General features: G+C 34.9%; 1 long non-coding RNA gene across 1 annotated transcript; it reads left to right on the top strand.

Moving 5' to 3' along the window:
- The first annotated feature begins 12,896 nt into the window (after positions 1–12,896).
- On the top strand, positions 12,897–25,977 carry LOC123574024 (uncharacterized). The gene is made up of 3 exons (XR_006698838.2): positions 12,897–13,178; positions 18,833–18,919; positions 24,550–25,977. It is a non-coding gene; the product is annotated as an uncharacterized lncRNA (long non-coding RNA).
- Positions 25,978–27,972: the final 1,995 nt, after the last annotated feature.

Below are 27,972 nucleotides of genomic sequence, written 5' to 3'. Positions count from 1 at the left end.
CATCGTTGTTATTTTGATAGGGATTATATTGAATCTGTAGATTTTTTTTTGGTGATATGGTCATTTTCACAATATTAATTCTTCCAATCCATGAGCATGAGATGCCTACATATTAGAAGAGAATATTTTCAAATTAATGTAGCCAACATGGAACTGATAACCAGAATATATAAGAAACTCAAACAACTTAATAGAAAAAAACAATTCAGTTTAAAAATGGGCACACGGCTGGGCTCCATGGCTCACGCCTGTAATCCCAGCACTTTGGGAGGCTGAGGTAGGTGGATTGCTTGAGGTCAGGAGTTTGAGAACAGCCTGGGCAACATGACAAAACTCCATCTCTACAAAAAGTACAAAAATTAACTGTGTGTGGTAGTGCACACTTATAATCCAGGTACTCTGGAGGCTGAGGTGCTCGGATTGCTTAAGCCCGGGAGGTGGAGGCTGCAGTCAGCTGAGATAGTGCCACTGCATTCCAGCTTGGGTGACAGAGTAAGACCCTGTCTCAAAAACAAAATAAATAAATAAATTTTTAAAAATAGGCAAATGTCTCGAATAGACATTTCTCAAAAGACAACATACAAATCACCAATAGGCATATGAAAAAATGCTCAACATCACTAATCATTAGAAAAATGCAAATAAAAACCACAATGCAAAATCATTTCACCCTATTTAAAATAGCTATTATCAAAAGGACAAAATATAACATGCTGGCAAGGATGCAGAAAAAGGAGAATGCTGGCACACCTTTGGTGGAAATGTACATTAGTACAACCATTGTGGAAAACAGTATGGAGGCTCATTAAAAAATTAAAATAGATCTACCATATGACCCAGCAATTTCTGCTGGGCATGTATCTAAATATAAAACAAGGAAATCAATATATGGAAAAGACATCTGCACTCCCATGTTTATTACTGTACTATTCCTAACTTTACAATCAATGGATGAAGGAAATGTGTTATATATACACAACTGAATACTATTCAGCCATCCAAAAAGAATAAATTCCTGTCATTTGCAGCAAGATAGATGGAACTGGAAGTTATTATGTTAAGTGAAATAAGCAAGAAAGACAATTATTATGTGTTCTTACTCATATGTGGGAGCTAAAAAAGTTGATTTCGTGGAGGTGGAGAGGAGAATTGTGGCTACCAGAGGCTGGGAAGAGGGTGAGGTGGTGAAGAGAGGTTGGTTAATGGGTCCACATATATAGTTAGAGAGAATAAATAAGTTCTAGTGTTTGATAGCACAATGGGGTGCTATAGTTAGCAATGATTTATTGTGTATTACACAGTAGCTAGAAGAGAAGATTTGAAGTATTTTCAACACAAAGAAATGAAAAATGAGGTAATGCATATCCCAATTACCATGATTTTATCATTACACACTGTATGCATATATCAAAATATCACATGTACCCCATACATATGTACAATTATTTTTGCCAATAAAAAAAATTTTTTTTTAATTTATTACCAGTTATTATAAATAAAAATAAATATGAAAAATAGTTTTAAAATAAACTTCCCATCACTATTCTTTAAAGTTATCTTGGCTTTTCTTAGTCATTTAATCTTACAGGTGAATTTTAGAACCAACTTATGAAATTTTAGATTTATCTTAGGAGTTGTCAAATATTGACAGACTAATTCACTAAGTAATTGTAATCACAAATGATCAATAACCATTTTAAAAGTTATTGTAAAAGGTACTCAAACCAAGGTGTGAAAATCCCTGTGTTTACAGAGACTATAAGAATAGTCTTTAATCTGAGGTCTTTACTATATCATAGTGATTTGGCTTTATGACATTAGGATATTTATTGTTTCATTAATAGTATGACCACAGGCTGGGCATGGTGGCTCACACTTGTAATCCCAGCACTTTGAGAAGCCAAGGTGGGTGGATCATCTGAGATTGGGAGTTCAAGACCAGTCTGACCAACATGGAGAAACCTCATCTCTATTAAAAATACAAAATTAGCTGGGCATGGTAGGGCATGCCTGTAATCCCAGCAACTTGGGAGGGTGAGGCAGGAGAATCACTTGAACCCAGGAGGCGGAGGTTGCAGTGAGCCGAGATCGCACCATTGCACTCCAGCCTGGGCAAAAAGAGCGAAACTCCATCTCAAAAAAAAAAAAAAATGACAACAGCAAGTTATTTGCAAAATCTTTAATTTCTGATGAACAAACACTTTTAGGTCTAAACAGTAGTAATATTCTTGATTTTAATGTTACGTTACATGTACTTGCAATATCTTCCTTCCAAGAAAATGTGCATCCAATTACCAAATTGTATGTTTTATAATCATTTTTTTCAAATAAAGTAATGAAACATTGTATTTATTTAAAAGCTAAACTGTTACAAAATCAAAACACTTCCCTTATTATTACAATTCTGTATAACATTAATTTTATGTTAAACTTTGCATTTATTAGTATTTGTTAATTTATCTCAAGAATTATACTTTCTACAAATTAAATAAAATATTCGTTTAGCCCTGAACTTCCAGATTGTCATGTCACAGCCATTTGAGTATGTTACTTTGAAAAATGCACCAAAATAATCATCACCGATTAAGTTAATGCCTAATAGCAGTAATGAAGAGTTTAATTCTGGACTTGCTTAGCTGAAAATTTAAGTTTTAGATATAGTGATGAAGACTTTGCTGGCTGGCAACTTACTGTATATTTGCCTTTGCAAACAAAAGGTACCTGTGTGCTGGTGACTTGTAGATAAAGTAGAATTGACTGTGACAGACTGCCACTGCTACTACTTGAGACAGTCATTACAGCAGTTGCTACTGTTACTGCTTGAGACCATCACTACAGCAGTTACCATTGTTACTACTGTTACTACTTGAGACCATCATTATGAGACTGAAGGAAGGAACAAAATGTAGAAATGAAAACTTAAGACAAAAATAAAACTGTTTTAAAGGAAGGGGCTGGGGAAGAAGAGAGCTCCCTGCTTCTAGTGAGCAAAGGCAGTCCCCGAGCTTCACAGCCCTTAGTATTTATTGGGTAACAAGAGCAGGGAGGAGGAGGTAATGATTGGTCAACTGCTTGATTGATCACAGGTTCACGTTATTGCTAACAGGCTTTAGATCACAAGAAACACTTGTACCTGGGTCATGACTGCCCTCATCATTCCTTCTGGGAGGCAGACGCAGTTTGTCAGTTCGCCAACATCCTGCTTTCATGAGAACAGTTTGCTGTTTACTCACATAGCCTCCAGTGGTATACTGAGTTGATCAAGACCCTCACTCTTTCAGCCTTCAACAATTGACTTTCTAGGGCACTTACTAGAGTAAACAGCAGCTCTGCTAGCTCTACCCAAATCCTGTAATAGAGATGCTGTTTCTGTTAAATGAAGGAAATCTATATACAAAATGTGAGAGCAAATCAAAATCAATTAAGCATACCATGACTTAGCTTCTAGAGATGAGGTTTGGAAAAACATGAAAGATTTATTTTATTTCACGGCAGACATCCTTGACAAGTGGGTAATACACGTTCTGCTTGTATAATTCCTATGATACAGTATTCACTTCAGTTTGATTTAAGTAGAAATTATGGAATGGTTTCTATACATTAAGCACTCTGTTAAAAGCTGCAACTACAAATAGCAATGGTGTGTGCACTTGTGTGTGTGTATGTGTATTAGTATTTTATCTTGTTTCAGGATGTGTTTCTAAATATGTAAGGACTTATAGAAAAAAATTACAGTGAATAAAAAACAAATTTTTTAAAAGCAAGGGGAAGAAAATTAGATGTATCTATAAACATGGATACTATGAATATTTATGCCATAAAGTCCTATTCACTTCTGCAAGTAGGACACTAAATGACAAGTAAGACACGTCCATTTGTGTTCAATTGAATATTTTCTTAGGTTGTTTTTCAGAGAGGAATGAATGAGTGTGACCATTCTAAACATTTTTGACTCATAATGCCAATTTGTCCTCTGTGAAGGTTATTTCAATTTATAATCTTGCCATCTTTGTATAACAATGTCTGTTTTTTCTATGTTAGCTAGTTCTTCTGATCATTCCTTAATTATGTTAATATATTCTTTATTTCTTATATTATCATTCTTTTAATCATTGTCATCCTAATTAAATAATATACCCTTTCTATTTTCATTCCCGTGGCTATTAAAGCAGTCAAAATTACCATATAATTCGGCATTTAATATTGTATGAATTGCCTGTTTAAAATCATTATTTTTTTCTTTAACTTAGGCGTTTGTCATTTTCTTGGTGATTATCTCTTAAATAATCACAAAGACTTCATTTAACACGTAAGGACAATAACTTATTTTCCGTCACATATATTAAACAACTTTTACCCTCCTGTTGTGAACACTTCTTTTTATGAAATTTTTTCTACCAGCAATCTTCCTTCCTTCCTTCCTTCCTTTCTTCCTTCCTTCCTTCCTTCCTTCCTTCCTTCCTTCCTTCCTTCCTTCCTTTCTTCCTTCCTTCCTTCCTTCTCTTTCTTTTTTTTTTTTCTTTTTTTTTTTGATAGAGTCTCGTTCTGTTGCCCAGGCTGGAGTGTAGTGGCACAATCTCAGGTCACTGCAACCTCCACTCTCTGGTTCAAGCAATTCCCCTGCCTCAGCCTCCCAAGTAGCTGGGATTACAGGCGCATGCCATCACGCCCAGCTAATTTTTTGTACTTTTAGTAGAGATAGGGTTTCACCATGTTGGCCAGACTGGTCTCAAACTCCTGACCTCAGGTGATCCACACATCTCGGCCTCCCAAAGGGCTAAGATTACATGTGTGAGATTAAATTTGCATATATATTCATGTAGAGTTTATTTTGTATAACTTGGGCATCTCATACTGTTTATGATTCTAGATGGTTAGAAAATTACAGTAATACTGATCATTAATCATTTATTTCTTTGCCAAGATGAAATGTTAAATTTATAATTCTCTTTGGAACTATTTGTCCTGCTAGATTATTAATATTGTGCTAATACAGATCTTCTGTTTCAATTTTTAGAGAATAATAATACATTTTCTAAACTTTTATTATTTTTTCCTTGATAACATTTTTTCTTTCAATGTTTTGAACTCTTTAGTAGATAGTCATCTTACTATGACTGGGGGATTAAGTCATGTACCAAGGAGATATCCACACTGAGGCTACATGTTGTATGAAAAATCAACACTAAACAAATAATTATGTAATTTGTTGTGTACCTGAAAACTCAACTGGTATACGGAGGAAAGAGAGCTACCCAAAGGATCTAGAAAAGATGAACATGAGGAATCTGATCTGAGATATACACCTACAATGTGCCCACAAAAATTAAAAATAAAAAAGGAGGAAAAAAATCTGAGAAACACATCTTGAAGACCAAGTCCAAAGATAATGAATTAGTAATAAATGGAATAGTAGAATGAATTTCTCAAGAAACAGTGACTGCAAATATGCAAATATCATAAGATGATACAAGAAGAAGAATGCATTTGGAAAATGAAAAAACTGCTGGTTTGTCTGGACTGGAGAAAGCAAAGGGTAGAGTGGCTCGAGCTGAGACTGGTGTCTAGGGCCCACATCATTCAGAACCTTAAAAACCATATAAATATTTCTAGTGTTTTCCCTGGACAATAATAATAAGCTATAAGTGAACTTAAGCAAGAGAAAGGGATTATGGAATTAACGTGGCTTCAATATGAAGAATGAATTGGGAAGAAACCGAGACTGGGCAGGAGGCCATCCCCTTGGTAGGCAAAAGATGATGGTGGCTTAGAAGAGGGTCATGACAGTAAAGAGAGAAGATATATTAAAGAGACACTTAAGTGGGAAAATTAAAGGGATCCATTAATTTAGAGGGAATAGACGTTAAGAGAACAAATATATGAGAGAATCCCTTTAGGATTCTGTGATTGAGACTAGGCAGATGCTGGTGGTGTTCACAGTGATAAGAAACACTGAAGGAAGAGAACCAAGTGTTAGATATATGTAATTTTATTAGTCTATGAATGACTGAAAGAATAATGTGTGCCTATAACTAAGAGGTGGAATTTCAATGAGTAATATATTTTAGGGAGTCATTTAAACCACGTTATCGATGAGACAGCCTATATAGAAAAAGAATATGCCGAGAAAGAAGGCTAAACCTTTAACCTGCAACGCTTACAATTTAGATATCGAAAATAAAATGGCAAAGAAATTTGAAAAACAATGACCAGAAACATAAGAGAAAAACTAGGATAATGCAAGGAAAGCCTAGAAGTACCAGAAGAAAACAGTAAAATAGAGATAATGAAACAAATCTAGCAAAAACAGAGGAAAGCATAATTACCAAAAGCCAGAAATATTAAGTAGCTAGTTAACCTAAAGTACAAAAGGAGAAAATTTAGAGTCATAAGAAATAATTGTGTTTACTTCTATGTAAAACCTAAAAAGTTAAGCAATTTCCTAGAAAAACATAATTTACAGAAATCCATTTTATTGAAAAAACACACCAGCATTTAAAAAGACAAATTAACATAAAAGAAATGAAAAATTTTGTTAAGTACCTATCACCAAAAACTACTAGTTTAAGATTATTTTTCAGAGGAATTTTCTATAAAATCCAAAAGAACAGATAATTCCATTTCTATTTAAGCTGTTGCAGAGGATAAAACAAAAAGGAAGTCCACTATCATTGTTATTTAATAATTTTATAACCAAAACAATTAGAATATAGAGAAAAAATGAGTTATAAGCTTTGAAGATAGGTTTTACATATCTATTTGAAAATTATATGACTGGGGATTGCTATTTTGGAGGTAAATCAAGTATAATTAACAAAAATCACTACAGCAAATAAGAGAACTTGGCAAATAAGCCATAGAAAATAATTATTATAATTAAAGTAAATGATTTCACATATACAACTTGTTAGAAAGTATGACAAAATGAAATGTAAAATTTCTAATAGCAAGAAAAGTACTTAGCAACAAACTTAACAAAAAATTAGTAAAATTTTAATATACTTCTGACAAAAGAAAGCTTGAGGTAATAGCTTACAGAGTTGTTTGATAGGAAGATTTAGCCTAAAAAGTAATCAATTTTCCCCATTAATTTATAAATTTAATATGCTCTTGAAACAAAATTAACATTTTCTTAAAATACATTGCTGACTTTAAATTGCATACTGTAAAATGAAAAAGTAAAAAGAGCCATAAAATGTATGAAAAACAAGAGCAATATTTTGTAATTAGCACTCTTAAATAGCAAAACGTAAGTCTCAGTAATTAAGATATTGTGGTATTGGCACATGAATATGAATTCAATAGAATAGAATTTTCAATAATTGATCTCAAACTTATTTAAAGGTAGTATGTTAAAGCTAGTATGTTATAAAGTCACTTCATACCAGTTATAAAATGACATTAAATAAATGCTATTGGTGCAAAAATAGTGTCAGATCCATACCAGAATAAATTTCAAATGATTCAAAATTTACATGTAAGGAAATGAGTCCACAAAAGCTACAGAGGGTGAGATTGTGTGGGGTGGGGAGACAAGAGAATTGTTTTATAATCTCAATGTATAAAAAGTCCGTTCTAGGACTCAAAATTCAGAATTCATCAAAAAAAAAATAACAAAATAACAAAACACTTTTACATGGCAAAAGTCATCATATTGAAGGGCTAAGGACAAATGATAAACTGAAAAAAATATATGCAAGCCACATCATAGTTTAGATCTGAAATGTATAAAAATTTTCAATGAATTTGTAGTTTAAAAAGTAGAAAAACTCATATTAAATTCAAAATTACTATTAAAGTAAATTGTATTAAATTCATCTTGAAATTAAACATCTGCAAATATCTTAATGCCTGAAAACATATTGATCTCACAATCATAGAGACACAAATAAAAGGTAAACAGAGTGCTCACTTCAGCAACACATATCCCAAAAATTGATGCCATTCAGAAATTAGCGGGGCCTCTGAACAAAGAGGATGTGCAAATTCATGAAACATTTCATAGTTTTTAAAGCGACTATTTTTCAGCATCAACTTGGCAGAAATCAAAGTTTCAAAACACAACTAGCAAGTCTGTGGAAATAGAAACTCTCATTCATTGCTGATAAAAGTCCAAGTTGGTACAGTCTAAATGGAGGATGATTTTGAAGTATTTGTCCAAGACTATAAGGTATCTATCCAAGATTATATACACTTTCGGCAACAAATTCTAGGAAGGTATCATACACATAAGTTCCCATACACAGAAAATAATGTATGTACAAGGTTATTCATTGTGGTATAGGCTGTAATAATGTTTAGAAACAAACTTCATTATCTGTCAACTAGCAACTCTTAAAATATGTTATATCCCCAGAACTGAATGTGATACACTACCATACAATTGAATATGACACAATATGATCTAGGAAGATATTGAAGAAACATTTTAAAGGAAAAAAAACACAAACACATAAAATTTGTATAGTATGATATGATTGGCATAAAACATGAGAAAAACGTTCATTTATATTTGATTTTGTGTACATAAAAATCTCCCTAAAAGTAGAGAATAAAACAGTGGTTACCAGGAGGTGGTCCTGGGGAGAAAATGGGCTCAAATAACACAAAGTAGCAGACAGGTAAGATGAACAGGTCTATAGCAATGTACAACATGAGGACTATAGTTAATAATATTGCCTTGGGCCTCCCAGCCAAGTTAGCAATATTGCCAGTGGCTCACGCCTGTAATATTAGCACTTTGGGAGGCTGAGGCAGGTGGATCGCCTTAGGTTAGGAGTACGAGACCAGCCTCGCCAACATGGCAAAACCCCATCTCTACTAAAAATACAAAAATTAGCTGGGCGTGGTGCCGTGCACCTGTAATCCCAGTTACTCGGGAGGCTGAGGTAGGAGAAATTGCTTGAACTTGAGGAGTGGAGGTTGCAGTGAGCCGAGATCACACCACTTCATTCCAGCCTGGGCTTATCAGCGAAACTCCACCTCAAAAAATAAAAATAAAAATAACTAAATATATAAATAATATTGCCTTGTAATTAGGAGTTTTACTAAATGAGTAGATATTAGCTGCCCTTGCCACACACATATACAATAGAGGAGCTATATGAAATGATAGATATTTTAATTTGTTGCATTAATCATTTTACTATCTATATGTATCCCACAACATCATGCTATATATCTTAAATAAACATAATAACATTTATATTAAAAAGCTGTCTAGGAAGATCCCCAAGACTCTAACACAGCAATATCTATTTATCAGTGTACTGGCAACTGGGCACATGACGAATAGGGTGGCAAGGAGACTTTGCATTATATACTTTTTTATACATTTTTATTTTGGAAACTTGTGAATTTTTAAAAACACATTCAAAGAAGACTGTTAGAAATAAGGAGTAAAAGGTATCCTTGTCTTGGGTTAGGAGTACATTTCTTAATCTGATTGGTAAGCATCATTACAGTCAGTAAGATGTTAATGGACAATAGTTTGTGTACCAAAGGAAGGTTATGATTCTCCAGAGGTTCTGATCTTGCTGGGACTGATGGAACTGCCACTGTCTACACAGCAAGAAAAGTTTTTAAAGTCTTGATACAAAAGGCTCTTACTGGACCATAATATCACCCCCATTATAGCTGAAATTAGCAATAGGCTTATTATTAAACATGTCTTTTTAAAACTAATAGAGAGTGGCATCGCAGAACACATATCCATTTACTCAGTTGAAGACTACGAAGCATGCTGTTGAACTATAAAGCGTATTCAATGGTGCGCTCTGCTCTCAAGGAGCATACATTCTACAATGGCAAATATGTGATGTATGCAAATACTCATAACTATAAACTCAAAAATGCAAAATGTTACAGGAGAGATAAAGTTCCATGGGTTGTAGAAGAGCTAGAAGTGAATTCCCGCTGGAGAGCAGAAAAGGGAAGATGAAGGGAGGCTTGACAGTTGAGTAAAGGAAGAAGGCCAAAAGGATCAGTGAGTCAATCAGCACTTACGGAAGAGAGCACAGCATGCGGACAGGAAGAGAAAAAGAGGACAAGGAGAACAAGCACATAGCTCAGTCTTGCTTATGTATAAGGTATTAAAAAAGTAGAATTGTTGGATCCAGATTATAAGACCCTGAATTGAAGGCTAAAAGGTTTGAATTTTATTCTATAAAACTGGGAAAATTCTGGAAGTTCATAAGAATGGAAATAATAGCATCCAAACAGCCCCATAGCAAGCTTGACCTGGCTGCAGATTTGTAGGGTGGGTTGAAGAAAAGGGTTGATGATGAGAAAAAGACAGGAAGTAAGAGCTATCAGAGAAATCCAAGTGAGGCATGACATTAATCAAGAATGCAAAGCAACAGGTAAGTGGCATTATGTGGAGATGTGAGGAAACAGTGGGGACTCAGTTAATATCTATTATATGAACGGATAATAAATAAATGAGGCCAGACAGATGGAAAGAAAATAAGGAACTATTTTTTTCCTATTTCTGACTCAAGTTATTAGTCAGAAGCCTGCATCCAGTCTTCCCTCCTGAGTTTTATCTCCCTGCCTGACACCCTTAAAGGAAAGGCAGAAACAACAGCCCATTATGAAAAGAGGAAAAGGGCATCTTGGCTTTCCTATCAAAGAGCTTACTAGAAAAATTCTGAGCTGCTGTTCTTCCTGGGAGTTTTTCTGTTGAATGGTACAAAGTTGGGGAATATGGCAGATGGCTGTGTCTTTACAGGTGTGCGCACAGGGCTCTCTCGGTTACGTTAGAAGGGATTTGAACTCGTTATTTTTCTTGTAGCCACAGATTACTCATTACTAGATAGGTATAAACTAGACCAAATTAAAAAATGAGAGAGAAGATCAAGAAATTGTTGGTTCTCTGACGAGTTGATGGGTGCAGTACAGCAACATGGCACAAGTATACATATGTAACAATCTGCACGTTATGCACATGTACCCTACAACTTAAAGTATAATAATAATAAATAAATTAAAAAAAAAAATAAAGAAAGGGTTGCATTTTGCTGTTAAAAAAAAAAAAAAACAAAAAAAACAAAAAAAAAGAATGCATGTCATCATTTTCAAATTATTATATTAGCCCAGTGATTCAATGTATTTTAACCCTGATATCGCCTTTGCAATGTTTTATATGTTTAAAAATTCCCGTGAAGATGGCACGTAATATCTACTGGATAATTTAATAACTGGATTTTCACAGTGTGAGGAAAATATGACAAACTGTTTAATTCCAAGTTGAATAAAAAATAGGTTTTGGTTAAAAAAAAAAAAAAAAAAAGAAAATGTGGCACATATACACCATGGAATACTATGCAGCCATCAAAAAGGATGAGTTTGTGTCCTTTGTAGGGACATGGATGCAGCTGGAAACCATCATTCTTAGCAAACTATCACAAGAACAGAAAACCAAACACCGCATGTTCTCACTCATAGGTGGGAACTGAACAAGGAGATCACTTGGACTCGGGAAGGGGGACATCACACACTGGGGCCTATTATGGGGAGGGGGGAGGGGGAAGAGATTGCATTGGGAGTTATACCTGATGTAAATGACGAGTTGTTGGGTGCTGACGAGTTGATGGGTGCAGCACAGCAACATGGCACAAGTATACATATGTAACAAACCTGCACGTTATGCACATGTACCCTAGAACTTAAAGTATAATAATAATAATAAGAAGAAGAAGAACAAAACAAAAAAAAAAAAAAAAAAAAAGAAATTGTTGGTTCCTTAGTTAGTACAGGACTTAATCCTGGATGCTTTTAAAATATGGAAAGGAAAACAGATGTCTAAGAAAGAGAGGAAAGATGGATGTATAGAAAGAAAAAAAGCTAGGAAGAGGGAGGAAGAGAGAGACAGGGAGAAAGGAAGGAAAGAAGAAAGAAAGGAAAGAAAAAAAGAATGAAGGATAGAACAAATGAAGGGAGAAAAAATAAATGAAGAAAAAGAAGTAAAGAACAAAGGAAAAAATAAGTGATTTGGAAACTTCTCTGCTGGAAGATTTATATACATTTATCTCTAACAAATGAAATAAGCACTATAATTTTTTTTTAATTTACACCTAAATCATTGGTATTACTATTATATCTCTCAAGCCTTCTTACAAAGTCACTCCTTTGGGCAGCAAGTCAATTATATTTAATAAAATAGCAGAGGACAACGTGAGAATGTGGACTGTGTGGAAAAAGATTTTGATAAGACAATTTACGCTTCCTTTTTAATTCAACTGATACTGCTACGGGGGACTGCACTTTTAGTAGTCATTGTCAGATCCAGTTTCTATGGAAATATAAGCTGCTGCGATTGGATAAAGTCAATGATGCCATGGGAACAACATCCTTGATAATGTCACATTTTCTTCTTTGAAGGAGCGATTTGCTACTTTTTTTCTGAAATATGAAAAAACCCAGTGAAAATTTAAAAATTCCTTCATATATGCACACCACATGAACAATTTATGCTACAGTTTTTCTCACAGACGCTGTTAATAAGAGAATTATATATCCAGATAATAATATTTCAATTAATGAGATAAAGAATAACATAAAAATCAATATGAGGCACAGACCATCTTCATTTAAACTTAGGCATTTAAATCACACCTTATATGTAGACGTGTTTTTTATGTGGACTGCTTTCTCCATTAAATATATGACATGTCCTAGCCAGTCAGAGAAACTCTCCCTGCTTCTCTATACTTTGTTACCTCTATCTTGCCATTCACCCTACAGCCTACACTCCACAATGTTATGAATCTCAGCTTCTTGCAGACATCTTAGCCTTCAGTTTACAACTAGCCACTGCTGAGTGGGGTTAGCAGCAGAAAGAAACTATGTGCGATGAAGGGTGAGGTGGGAAAAAGCATTCTCTTATTAAAATATCCGTTATGTAACTTCAACCAATACACGTCACCTACTGAGTAAAGGATATTGTTCATTCTGAGCAAATATTTCAAATTGTTTCACAAAGTATTCTATTTATTTGTATAAGCATGGCTAATATGCAAACTGGATCATCCCTTGGAAACCTGGAAGTGAATTTTGTGATAATACAAGGAATCCTAGGGTAATCATAGCAGATGTCTTCTGCATGCCTTAATTTACAAATGCCCCCAATGAAAAGGAGGAAGAAGGAGCCAGGAAGACTGGATGCAGTAACCACCAAGGTAAGTGAAGTCCTGTCTCTTCTTCCTGTCCTGCTGCCTCCATTTTTCTTGGTAGGAGAGGGGTGTGTGTGTGTGTGTGTGTGTGTGTGTGTGTGTGAATCAAGGAGTTATATGAGAGACTAAAACGTGTTTTAAAACATTGCATGGCAAAATTTAATGTAAATGGAAAATTTACTGAGGGTTGATTTTCGTTTGTTTGCTTTTGTTTTTGATTTGTTTTGCTTAATGGTGGGTGGGGAGGGTTAATGGAGATGACAGAAAAGCGAAATCCTTTCAAGCCATTTCTTAGTACAATGACTGCTTCTTTGACCACCAGTCTTCCATTTCATAAAAGCAGATCTCAGCTCCCGTTTGATCATATTTTAAAAAATTAAAAATTAAGAGGCTGGGCATGATGTCTCATGCCTGCAATCTCAGTACTTGGGGCGAGCAAAGCAGGAGGACTGCTTGAGCCTAGAAGTTCAAGATCAGCCTTGGCAACATAGTGAGACCCTATCTCTACAATAAAAAAGAAAGAAAGAAAGAAAGAAAAATATTAGCTGGGTGTGGTGGCACATGTACCTGTGGCCTCAGCTACTTGAGAGGCTGCGGCAGGGGGATTGCCTGAGACCAGGAAGTTGAGGCTGCAGTGACCCATGATCATGCAACTGCACTCCAGCATGAGTGACAGAGCACAGCCCTGTCTAAAAAAACATTAAAATTAAAATAATGTGTGGATTATTTACCTTTCTCCAGATATGATGCAAATGATAAAAACAGAGACAAATTAATATCTCATGAACATAATGAGACTTTTTCTGTTTTACCTATTGGGTCCAGTGGGATTCTTAGCTTCCTTCTCATTGATTTTTGTTGTTATTTTGGTGCCTGCAGGTCCAAAGAATTGTATTCCTGTTAGATGAATTGCCATTATCCCATTTTTCAGTGTGAAGAAGCTCACAGGGATAGAATCCCTTTGAGTAATCTGTTAAAGTGTAGTGGGGTCCCTTCTGTTATCTTCAGAACAGATTGGGCCTCAAAGGTGAATGTGCCATGCTGCCATGGGCCAGAGTGAGCTGTGCCACCTTAGGCAGGGATTACTAACATAGGTAGATTGTAGGACTCAGATAAACCAGGGGAAGTTATAAATCAATAGTGATATTTGGATACAAATGCTAAGAGTCAGTTATACCTAGACTTCTCCACCAAGTGCTCTCACCATTATTCAGAGGGAAATGGTCTTAACTGACATTAATTTTGCTTATTCTTAGACCTATTTGGTTGACTCTGTCCTTTTAAAGTTTTGCATATCTGAGAGTTTTATTTTGAAATTTTTCTCAGTGTTTGCAGGAATAACTATATTTTCAGCTTGACAGACTGGCATATGTGCCCGGGAACTTCCATAATGCCAGGGTAGAAACGAACTGTTGAGTCTCTCCCAGCTCCCTTCATTCCCCTTGCCCTGAATGTATTGTCTTTGGATTTCTTCTGTCTCCAAAGGCCATAAACAGTATGCAGAGTTCAGTTAAAAGATCCTTCTCGGCCAGGCGCCGTGGCTCACACCCGTAATCCCAGCACTTTGGGAGCCCGAGGTGGGTGGGTCACTTGAGGTCAGGAGTTCGAGACCAGCCTGGCCAACATGGTAAAACTCCGTCTCTACCAAAAATACAAAAATTAGCCAGGCGTGGTGGCAGGCACCTGTAATCCCAGCTACTCGGGAGGCCAAGACAGGAGAATCACTTGAACCTGGGAGGGGGAGGTTGCAGTGAGCCAATATCGTGCCACTGTACTCCAGCCTGGGCAACAAAAAGCAAAACTCCATCTAAAAAAAAAAAAAAAAAAAAAAAAAATCCTTTGCAATCTCTGTATGAGACAGGGACAAATCTGAGTGAACAATAAGACCAGTAAACAATCCATTCCCAACTGCTGCCCTGAATTTAAACCACAGTATCTTGAGATGCTGCTTCATCAAAGCTGCATTGGCTTTGACATGAGAGCCTCCCTAGGTAGCAGTCTTGGGAGGATAAAAAGGCTAATCACACTGCACTTTTGGAAAGAAAAATGGGATCTCTATGTAGTGCTGGTCCATGTATCATCACTATTTTCAGGACAAGTGAAACGTCAAGGCTAAAATACCCTCCAGCTATCTATAAAATAATGTAAGCCAGATACACAGTCATGGCAGAGTTTTGAAGTATTATTCAATTGACTTTCCCCATCAGAAAAAAACCCAAAAATATGTATTTTCTGCCTCACATTTATCAAAAAGGGTACTGAATTAAAAGTAAAAATATAGCAATAGTCTGGTATCCTGTCAAATTTAATCTATGTGAAATAGCCCAATCTATCCCACAAAAAAATGTATTGTAGTAAAATTGGAAGGCTACTTCAGTACAATGCTTGATTTTTCTTTAAGACTACTTTGCTTTATATACTTGTGTATATAAAAGATAGGGTTTGGCTATTGCTAATCCTATAAATTAACTCTTTTGTTCACAAAATGGAATTTTTCAATCCCATTTCAAAAATAAAAAGTCTGTCTTACAGTTTTTTAGTTGTTTAAAATGATTACAAAGAAGCACCACACAAAGATAAAATTTTGGTCCATCTCTGAATAATTTTTCTCTATATATTTTCATATATAAATAGAAAATGAAAGCAAAGAGACTCTATCTTTATATTGATTTTGGGAAAATAGTCCTGAAAAGATGTTCACATGTCAGTGATATTCACATCAATTCTATATTTACTTATCTGGTGCTTAAAAAATCAAAACTCTGCTTACCCACCTAACTTAATCATCATTTCAGCTTTCTTTTTTACTTAACTTTTATTTTAGGCTTGAGGGTACGTGTGAAGGTTTGTTACATAGGTAGATATGTGTCATGGCGGTGTGTTGTACATATTATTTCATCACCCAGGTATTAAGCCCAGTGCCCAATAGTCATCTTTTCTGCTCCTCTCCCTCCTCCATCTCCCTCCTCAAGTAGACCCTAGCATCTGCATTGTGGAAAGCAGTATGGTGATTTCTCAAAGAGCTAAAAGCAGAACTACCATTTGACTCATCAATCTCATTACTGGGTATATACCCAAAGGAATATAAATCATTCTACCATAAAGATACATGTACATGAATGTTTACTGCACAACTATTCACAATAGCAAAGACATAGAATCAACTTAAATGTCCACCGATGACAGATTGGATAAAGAAATTGTGGTACATATACACCACGAAATACTACGTAGCCATAAAAAAGAACAAGATCATGTCTTTTGCAAGAGTATGGCTGGAGCTGGAGGCCATTCTCCTTAGCAAACTAACACAGGAATAGAAAACCAAATACTGCATGTTCTTACTTATAAGTGGAAGCTAAATGATAAGAACTTATCATTTCAACTTTCAAATATATGATATTAATGTCTCAGTCAGTAGGTCAAGCTTTCAATTCTAAGATTTGCTGAAGAAGAGAAGGCAGATGCTGGGAACGGATTCCTATTCTTCCTTTTATCTCTTCTCTGCTGTAAGATCCCCACGTCTCCCTAATGATCTGGAGCTAGTACTCAGGACCCTGACTTAGAAAATATAATGACTATTACTGTAAAACAAGAACAAGATATTTTAACCAAGTTGAGACCTCTGAGAACAGTCAACATATATTTTGCTCTGTGAAAACAAACGATCTGGAGCTAGTACTCAGGACCCTGACTTAGAAAATACATTGAATAATTCTGTAAAACAAGAACAAGATATTTTAACCAGTTGAGGCCTCTGAGAACAGCCAACATATATTTTGCTCTATGAAAGCAAATATAACTTAGAGGGCAGGAAATAATCATGTAAATTAGGGTACCAAAATAAATTAACAAGATTCACTCACTTTTCCACATTAGCAAGGAGAATGCCTTGCTCTGAAAGTAATAAATTTTCCACTTAAAAATAGAAATTATTCAATCAAAAGAAACCTTAGAGATAATTTTATGTAATGCACACTTGCCTATGTTGTAATGAAATCAAAATCCAGAACGATTAATTTCAGAAATGGTAAAGTTCTCTTGTCCTCAATTGTGATGCTTTTCCAGCAGATATTCTTGATATCTGAATAATATAGAAAGGCTTATTTATCATAAACCTGTTGAAACTTAAAGCTGCAAGAGCTCTCACTGGAATAGGCAACTGCTAAGAAATGTCTAGAAATTTTGAATTATTGTATTTGTAATATTTTATTAAAAATTACTCCTCCAAATTGTATAAGCTTCTGATTCCACAAAACCTCGATCCTCCTGTGATGATGTGGATATTGTATAGAGTTTCATATTGTTGTAACTTACCAACTTTTTATTGGGATGGACTAGAGTGACAAAGGTCCAGCCAATTAAAATAATCTCGACTGGATCATTAGATGCTTGCCTGTTTCAAACTGTCAATTTCCAGGCATTCTTTTATTACTTATGAATCAAAGATTCTTCCATTTTAATAAGAACTCATTTCTTACCACCACTCATTAAATAAAGCTAACTAATATCAAGGTAACTTCAGAATTCACACTTACTTAAATAAAAAGTTTTAATATGTTAGGTAAAAAATGTAGAAGATGAACCTATATTTCATGACAAAGAATTTGTCGTAGTAATTTTATATTGAAACAAAACTTCAACTTATGTACAAAGGAGAGGAATTCTAATGAAAGTGATATTTCCTATTTAATTTTCTGTACTTTTGTTCACATAGAAGATAATTTAGGAGGCTTTCTAATAAGGTAATTTTAAATACTGTTCTGTTCCCACTATGCAAATATTTCTCCCTCTCAACTACATATACTTAACATTAAGTTTTAGTTACATGATTGATAGTACGAATAAATAATAAACACTTCAATATTTATCACATTTTGGTAAGAGAGGAGCATAATATCAATAAAAACAAAAACAACAAGAAAAAGAATAACGGTGAGCAGACCATGATATAAATTTTTGAAACCATAAACTACAAATCTACAAATACAGAAGACTTCCTGACCATCTGAAGTGAATATATATGTATGCATATATATGCTTATGAATATATTAGATTATAGTTAGTACTAATTATTCATGACATTTTACAAAGAATTTCTACATAAGGAGATCATTGAGTTTTTATTAGAGTTTATCTAACTCTTTGAGAGCTTAGAAAAATATAACATATTTTAAGCAGTAAAAGCAAATTAAACCTAATTAGATAATATCAAGTTATTCATTTCATGATCCTCTAGATGGCAGGATCCTAGAAAAAGACTCCACTTGGATGGAAAAAATAACATTTAGTAGAAAAAATCCGTTTGAAGTGGAAGAAATCTATGTTTAATTCCAAAATAAATCTAATATTGTCCTTGAGAAAAACTTACATTTAATAGTCTGCAGTCACCCACTCCACAAGAAGAGTAGATTAGAAAAGACGACTTCTCAGGAACAGATTTCACAACACTATAATGTTGATTAATATATTAATAAATATTACTAGGATAGGAGGTAAGGGGCCCATGGCCATTTATATTTGGGAAATTTTATAACACCCTGAATCCCCTTCTTAAAGAATTTTTTAAAAGAACAAGAACTTTTGCCATAAACAAATCTCAATTGCTTTTTAAAATCTAAGATTCTCTAACATTTTGACTCTTGTTTTCTCTGAACAGCTGTTAACAGTAGTATTCTATCCACAAAACTCAAGAAGTAAACAGAAATGGAGAAGATCAAGTGTTCCTCCAAGTTTCACAAAGCAGGTTCTCTTTAAATATTTATTTCATGAATAAACCAAAGCCAGATGTTATAAGCTAACTTGAACATTGTAAGACTTGATTTCCTTTATATACTGTTTTCTGTATTTAGGTGGTGTCTTTGTCTCGTCTGTTTTGTGTTGGTATAACAAAATACCTGATGCTGAGTGATTCATGAAGAAAAGAGGTTTGTTCAGCTTGTGATTCTGGTACCTGGAAAGTCCAAAAGCATGGCACCGGCATCTGCTTGGCTTCTGGTGAGGGTCTTTGTGCTGCCATCCCAGAAGGTCAAATGGGAAGCAGACAAGTGCAAAGAGACAAAACACAAGGAGTGTCCTTGCTTTATTACAGCCCACTCTCCCGGGAACTAATAGATTCCCACGAAAACTAATCCAATCTTGTGAGAGGGAGAAGTCACTACTATGAGAATGATACCAAGCAGCCCAGGAAAGCAGAGCCCCCTAATCCAAATACCTCCCACTAGACCTCACTTTGTAAGGGTTCCACTTCCCAAATTTGCCACACTGGGAATTAAGTTTCCCACATTAAGTTTTGGAGGGGATGCTCTAACAATAGCAGCTGGCAGTGTGATGACAGGGATACATTAATGTTTGTATTATTTGACCAAGGAGTGATATTGAACTCTTATCCCGTTTGTAATAAATATCTAAACTCAATGCTAATTATGTATTCTGAAGATAATATTAACTAAGACAATACTAAATCTTTCTAAAACCATGAATATTTTAGCTAAAATGCAAAGACACATGCCAGTTCTAACATGATGGATTGTCTAGTCCTACTGTCAAATATTTGAAATCTCTCCAAGCAATTAATGAATAATTCTAGCAGGGTCATATTTTTATCTTTGAACCAAATTCAAAGTTAGTATGAATTTTTATCTCAAGTTCTAGAGTTGACATTTCAAATTTTCTGAAATATATTTTTCTAAGAATAAATTCTAGTTGCATGAACTCTATTAAATATAAACAACACATTTTCTCAGACCATTGGTCATGATTTTGATCTATTTAACGTAAAGAGAGCAAGAGAGTGAGATAAATTGTCAGTTTTGTGAATTCTGCTATTGACATTAAACAAATGCTCTTAAATGCTGTGGAACTGATAGTTTTGTATTAGAGTCAAAATGTGATAATGACAATGTAGTGTTATAATATTTATTTGTAAGCAGCTCAAATCTCAGGCTTTTTTATTTTTAAATTATTTTTATTTTTAATTGACTCAATAATTGTACATATTTACGAGGTACACTGTAATGTTTTGATAGACATATATGTTGTGTGATCATCAAATCAGGACAATTAGTATATCCATCACCACAAATATTTATCATTTATTTGTGGTGGCAACATTCAAAATCTTCTCTTCTAGCTATTTTCAAACACACAAGGCGTTATTGTTACTATGGTCACCCTACTATGCAACAAAACCCTAGAATTTATTCTTCCTTTCCAATTGTAACTTTGTATTACACATTAACCAATCTCTCCTCTTTATTCTTCTTTCCTTCCCTTCCCAGTCTCTGGTAACCATTGTTTTATTCACTACTTTTATGAGATCAACTTTTGTAGATTACACATGAGTGAGATCCTATGGTATTTGTCTTTCTGTGTCTAGTTTATGTCACATAACATAATATTCTACTGGCTCATCCATGTTGCTGTAAATTAGAGCATTTTATTTTTTTATGACTGAATAGTATTCCATTGTGTATATAATACATTTTTGTCCATTCATGCAGTATATTTTTATTTTTTAATGGATTATCTTAACATTCCATGAGTCAGAACTTTTTAATTGATAAGAGAATGAAGCTTAGCAAGTTTATATTAGATCAATACTGGGTAAATAAAGCAATCACTTTTGTAATAAATCAAAAGGCAGCAATAAAAATATGAACTTTATGAATTAAAATAGAGGCTTTAGAATGGTACATTTAACTTACACTATGATGTATATTTTATGGTTAATATACGAGCTTTGAAATACAAAATTTGTAATCAGTAGCCCTTCTAATTATAAATGATATAAATTTTTTCTATCTGAAACATTATATTTTCCTACAGTTCAATTGGGTATAAATTTTACTTTTCTCATGTACTTTTCCAAAGCACAATATTATATGGTTTATACATGGATACATTTGCCAAGTAATAGGCATATATCCCATGAGAACTAGGCCCTTTGAGCTTTAGAGAAATAATTGAAGCATGCACTATATCCAATAAATGAGAATAGCTACCATTTAATGAGAGCTAACGATACACTAGGTACTGAGATTAGGTACTGTTTTATTATCATCCCTGTTGCACAGTTGAGGAAAGAGATATTTAGTAAGATTAAATAACTTCCAATTTTAAGAGCCAGTAAATGCCAGAGAACCACGTTTTCTTTTTCTTTTTTCTTTTTCTTTTTTTTTTTTTTTTTTTTTTTTTGAGATGGAATCTCACTCTGTCACCAAGACTGGAGTGCAGTGGCACGATCCTGGCTCACTGCAACCTCTGCCTCCCAGGTTCCAGCGATTCTCCTGCCTCAGCCTCCCCAGTAGCTGGGATTACGTGGTGCATGCCACCACGCCTGGCTAATTTTTTGAATTTTTAGTAGAGACGGGGTTTCACCATGTTGGCCAGGCTGGTCTTGAACTCCTGACATCAAGTAATCTGCCTGCCTCGGCCTCCCAGTGCTGGGATTACAGGCGTGAGCCACCATGCCTGGCCCCACGTTTTCTAATTTTGAAGTTCAGATCATTTGAACTACCTCAGCCTAGTGCTCATTGTGCAAAGGTCCAGAGGTGCAGAAAAGGGAGACTGATTGGGCTACCATGACTACTGGGTTGATTATCTGTCATCCATGGGTAGAACTTTGTAAGCATGAGATGCTGATGAGATGTGATAGGTCAAGGGGCTACTGTCACCCAGGTCACTCAGGGCCCAGGCTGGGGCTAAGCGAGGAAAGTTTTCCCTTTTAATTTCTGAAACCCACCTGTGGTTAATACTGGGTATGGATGAGGACAAAAAATACCTTTCCCACTCTTTGGGAGGTAAAATGCAGGACACAGTCATCCCCCAGTCCCATTTCTAGTTCAGCTGAACCAAAGACAATTCTCAAATGGAAGATCAGTATTTTCAGTAGGTTGAACAAATTGGATAGTGGGACAAATAAAACCTATGTTTGGGACAACTTGGTGGTGGCCACTGCGCAGACCAGACTTCGCTCGTTCTCGCGCGCCTCGCTCCGCTTTTCCTCCGCAACCACGTCTGACAAACCCAGTATAGCTGAGATCGAGAATTTCGGTAAGTCGAAACTGAAGAAGACAGAGACACAAGAGAACAATCCACTGCCTTCCAAAGCAACGATTGCCAACAGGAGAAGCAAGCAGGCGAATTGTAATGAGGCGTGCGCCGCCAATATGCACTGTACATTCCACAAGCGTTGCCTTCTTATTTTACTTCTTTTAGCTGTTTAACTTTGTAAGATGCAAAGAGGTTGGATCAAGTTTAAATGACTGTGCTGCCCCTTTCACATCAAAGCGCCCGCCTCTCTCATCTGTCTATCTGGCTGGCAGAGAAGGAAAGAACTTGCATGTTGGTGAAGGAAGAAGTGGGTTGGAAGAAGTGGGGTGGGACGACAGTGAAATCTAGAGTAAAACCAAGCTGGCCCAAGGTGTCCTGAAGGCTGTAATGCAGTTTAATCAGAGTGCCATTTTTTGTTGTTGTTGTTGTTGTTCAAATGATTTTAATTATTGGAATGCACATTTTTTTAATATGCAAATAAAAAGTTTAAAAACTTAAAAAAAAAACAAAAAAACAAAAAAAACCCCTGTGTTTAGATTAACATCTGACCACTCCAGACCCTTCAGATGTACTGAGTGCCCAGACACATCATTTGTCCTGGCTAGGTGGTCTGAAGTAAATACAATTTTTAAAAATTGTTTAAAAGGCACAAAAATAGAGTTCCAAGCATTTCTACAAATATGAACTCATTAAATTTAATCTTCATAATCATACTATCAAGAAGAATCTATTATTATCCCCAGTGATTAAGGGTCATGCCCGAAGTCTCCCAGCTAGTAAGTGGCAGAGCTAGAATTTGAAACCCTGCAGTCTGGTCCCAACCTGTGTCTTCTTCCATTATGAAATCTATGTTTTTTGTTTTTTGTTTTCCATCTGCCACTGCCTGAGTTGATGGCTCTGGTGGATGACTGTTTCAGACATATTGGTGTGGTTAACTCACTATCCAGTCTATACAACACAGATTAGACCAATCCCACTAATGACTGAAGCAGATTAATTACGCCAAACATTGACTACTTCACCCTGATTAAGATGTTATTTTAAGTATGAATTTTGAACAAGTGCATTAGCAGAGGCCAAAAATAAAATCCCTGATATAAGCAAGCTATATTCTAATCTACAAAAGAGTGAAAATAGAACCCCGAATTAATCAAATAGGCAGTAACCATGGTGGTTAAAAGCATGGACGTGGGGCAGATTGTCTGGATTTGGATTCCAGCTCCACCACTCACCAGCTATGTGGCTTAGTAAGTTACTTAGCCTTTAAAATCGTTGGTTCCTTATCTTTTAAAAGGGAGTAATTATGACTATTTATTTTTGTTATCCTAAGGATAAAGTATAAAGCTTATAATGGAATATGGCACTTTTTTAAGGGCATAAGAGAATGAACAGAACCTGGACAATGCCAAAAGAGAAATACACAATCCATTATTACAAAGATATTTTCTTTATCATAGTTGGTCAAGCAATTTTAGCAGCCTTTTAGTGAGAAGTAACTGGAAATCAATACCCGTGCTCTACTTTGTGTCTCTTTCAGTGTTGATGAAAAGTATGTCCATGTTAGTTGTTCTCAGCTAATTTTTTTGTTACCTGTGGTAGATTTCAAAATATGGCCACAGATTTCTCCCAATCCAGTATGTACCCACTATGCAATGTGATTTTGTCATTCCCATAAGAAATGGAGTCTATTTCCTCCTCTCTTTGAATCTGGGCTGGCAGTTGTCCAGTAGAATTAAGCAGAAGGGATGTCATAATACTTCTAATTGCTAGGACTTAAGAAACTTTGTAGTATATTCCTACTGTTTTCTTGGAAAACTATTTGAGACTGCCATCTAAAGAAGCCAAGCTAGCCTAGTAAGAAATTGGAGGCAATAAAATGTGTTACTTTCAATACAAGCAAAATTATCATGCAATTGTTTCTCCATACACTGTAAGATTTTAGAATTACTTAGCAATTACTATGCTCTTTTATAAGCCATGAAACAGTTATAAAACAGTCACTCCCTTCCACCAGTCAAGTTTGATGTATTAGCTGCTTTGTCGGAATTACCACATTAAATGGACATGACGGTGAATGCAGATGTAAGTGCACTGATTTCATTTCTCTTTTCTTATGTTTTTATTTGTTATAAAAGTTTTTGCTGCTGTGATGTCCCTCCCTAAAAATCCACTGATTTAGGTTTAGCTATCTTCAGTGTTAATCACGTAAACCAGAGTAAATCCGCACGTTATTGCACATTAAATATGAAGATTCAGACTGCATCACTGGTATCTTCTTTCCACTCTGCCATATCTGACTCTTTCTCCTCTCTTCTCCAATAGGTATGAAGAGCTGCTCAGCAACGTCACACTTAGCAAATACAGAATGGAAAGGCAGTTGCAGTTTCATGCCTAAACTCCATGCGTAATTCTCTTGTAGCCAGAAGACACCCATTCTTCCTGGAGAAGGAATGAAAAAGCAAAAACCGTACATTTTTATGTCCAAGTCAAGTCCCATGACAGTAATGACTGATTGTTTATCCCATTCCTTCTCTACTCCTTCGTTTCCTATCACACAGGGGAGGTCCGAGGGGGTGAGGGCTAAAGTGATGCTGGGGTGTAGAAGAACCAGTGGGGTTCCAATTGAGTTCGTTTCTCTCTGGAATGTGAGGTACTTGATATTTTGTCCTCAACTTTGGATACTACCTATGAATTTTGGTAAAAGGAAAAGTCCTTTTCAACACCATTTTCCACTGTGATATGTAATTCTAAAATGACACTGTCATTTTGTTTTTGCCCATGTACTAAAATATTATAATTAATGTAATTTTTTCTTATTCCCAAGCTTCTTTCACAGTGTCTGCTTTACAGGTGGTTGTTTCTATGTTCTTTGGTTCATTTTATTAAATCACTTTTTAAAATAATTTTTAGAAAACTCTACTTTCAGTTCTTTACATACTTCCACTTAAATGGCACTGCATTTGTTAAAATATTGGTTTTATAAGTGTTTGCATGAATATAATTAATTTTAAAATACATGAGGTTTAACTCAGAACAGATTTATTCTAGCTTACATGATGTCTCAGTTTCCTTAAAAAACTGGGTAATTGTGTATATGAATACTCAGGAACAGGATAACAAAAATGAAAAACAATTTTTGAACTATTTAAACCATAATTGATCAGTTTTGGCTTTACATGTGGTTGCATAAATAGAAGTGAAATAAAATATCATTTATTCTTAGCATATTCCCTGTAGTACCTAGTTGGTTCAAATAAAAATGTAGTCAAAATATTCTTTTGCTCCAGAGGAAAAACATTAAACCATTAAGCCACCTGATTAATTTATTTTGTAGCTGAACTATATCAGTTTGTTCAGGGGTCCTAACTCCTAAAGAATTCTTTTTTAAACTTGAATATTTAACAGAAGCTTTCTAGGAAATGAGGAACCATGCCCTAAATGAGGAACCCTGTCCTAAATTCTCCTTCTAGGTCCTATATTGAATGATGAAAGAGTAAATCAATCAACTCATCAATAAATATTAGAATAATTAATTATCACTTTCAACTGTGTCTACTCACTAATATTTGGTTAGTAAACAAACCAGAGATGGAGTGCTTATATGAATCAAACTTATTTGTGTCCTACTGTGGTTAAGATGTCTTCAACTCTTCATCTATTCGTTTGTTCAAAATATGTTTTCATGCCAGAATATTTTGGCTGGGATACAGTAGAAAATGAAATAAATAATCTCTGGGCTTATAGTATTTGTCTTCATATGATTATCCCTGACAATCCTAATTCTGGTTGGGAAACAGACAATAAACAGATTGATAATATAACAAGTGTCAAATTCTAATAAAAATAAAACAAAATAGAGTGATAAAGTATCCTGGGGTTTGGCTGGAAAATTATTTTTGCATTTTAATTATCATCAAATGGATTCCACAATTTTAAGCTCTTTATTTCATTAATTTAACAAGTACTTATTAAGGGCCTAGTCTATGCCAGGCGCTAGAAAGGCAAGAGAGCAGAGCAAAACAAGCATGTTCTTTGTATGGATGTGTTTGGAAGGGAAATAGCAATCCTGTAATAGCTTCAATATGTGCAAAAATTGGTAACTACTACACAGTTTTTGGCATCCCCCATACATATCACTTCATTTTTATGGTGACTCACATGTACATACTATGTCCTTGAATTGGATAATAGTGGCTCTGTTGTGCTTACTGCTGTGAACTCTTTAATCAATCACCCAGAATACAAGAGACATTCTGGGGACTTAGAAAGTAAACCTAAGTAATTCCAGTGGTAAAACCTTGACTCAGGTTAGTCGTCAAACTAAAGCTACTGTTCCCTCAATTACACGGATCATTGCTTTAACTCTTTACCTGGCTTTAGTGGCAAGAACCTTACATCTTAGAATAAGATAACATCAGATGCGATCATTTTTAAAAGATGCATATAAAAGATATTTCTCGTATACCATAATATCTGCTTTAATTTTCCAAAACAATTAAAATAAAATAGCAAAGGAAAAATAAACATTAAAAAATCAGGACATGACAATCAATATTGGGTATTGAGTCATGGCATACTTAAAATAAAAATTGCATTTCAAGTAAAATGGTAATTTTAGAGAATAAAAAGCTCTTTACTTATAATATTATTTTAGCCTTTAATTTTTTTTTTTTTTTTTTTTTTTTTTGCTAAAAGAGTAGCGTTTAAAGCTGAGATGTCAATCAATCTTCACATTTTAAGAGGTGAGCATAAATGAATCTGAATGAGGAAAGAAAGGAGAAAGAGTCAAGGAGATGGGCAAAGAACCTGAATAGATATATTTTAACAGAAGACATAAAAATGGCCATCAGCTATATGAAAAGGTGTTCAATATAACTAATCATCAGGGAAATGTCCATCAAAACCATTATGAGATTTCACCTCACACTTATTAGGATGATTACTATTGAAAAGATGAAAGGTAACAAGTTCAGCAAGAATGTGGAAAAAGAGGAACCCTTGTACAGTATACATTTTGTAGTATACTTTGTACACTAATTTACACTGGTGGGAATGTAACTTAGTATAACCACCATAGAAAAACAATATGAAGGCTCCTCAAAAACTTAAAAGTAGAACTACCATGTGGTCCATCAATCCTGCTTCTGAATATATATCCAAAGAAAATGAAATCAGGATCTCAAAGAGACACCTGTACTTCCATGTTCATTGCAGCATTACTCACAATAGCCAAGAGATGGATGGACTCAACTTATATGTCCATCAATGGATGAACAGATAAACAAAATGTGATATACATGCATACAAACATAAAAGCATATATGCACACACACACATATATATATAATAGAATATTATTCAGCCCTTAAAGAAAGCTCTGCTATTTGTGAAAACACAGCTGAATCTGGAGGACATTATACACAGTGACATAAGCCAGCCACAGAAAGACAAGTACTGCATAATCTCACTTATATGTGGAACCTAAAAAGTCAAACTCACAGAAACAGATAGTAAGAATGGTGGTTGCCAGGAACCGGGTGAGGGAGAAAAGGAAAGATGTTGACCAAAAGGCACAAAGTTTTCATTAATACTAAATGAACTAGAGCTAATTCTGGAGAGCTAATGTACAACATGTTGACTATAGTTAACAATACTCCATCAAATACTTGAAATTTGCTGAAAGAGTAGATCTTGTTTTTCTTTTTTTTATTATACTTTAAGTTCTAGGGGACATGTACACAATGT

This window comes from Macaca fascicularis, chromosome 6 (assembly GCF_037993035.2).
Source record: "Macaca fascicularis isolate 582-1 chromosome 6, T2T-MFA8v1.1".
NCBI classification, from domain to species: domain Eukaryota; kingdom Metazoa; phylum Chordata; class Mammalia; order Primates; family Cercopithecidae; genus Macaca; species Macaca fascicularis.
This window is presented reverse-complemented; position numbering and strand designations above follow the sequence as displayed.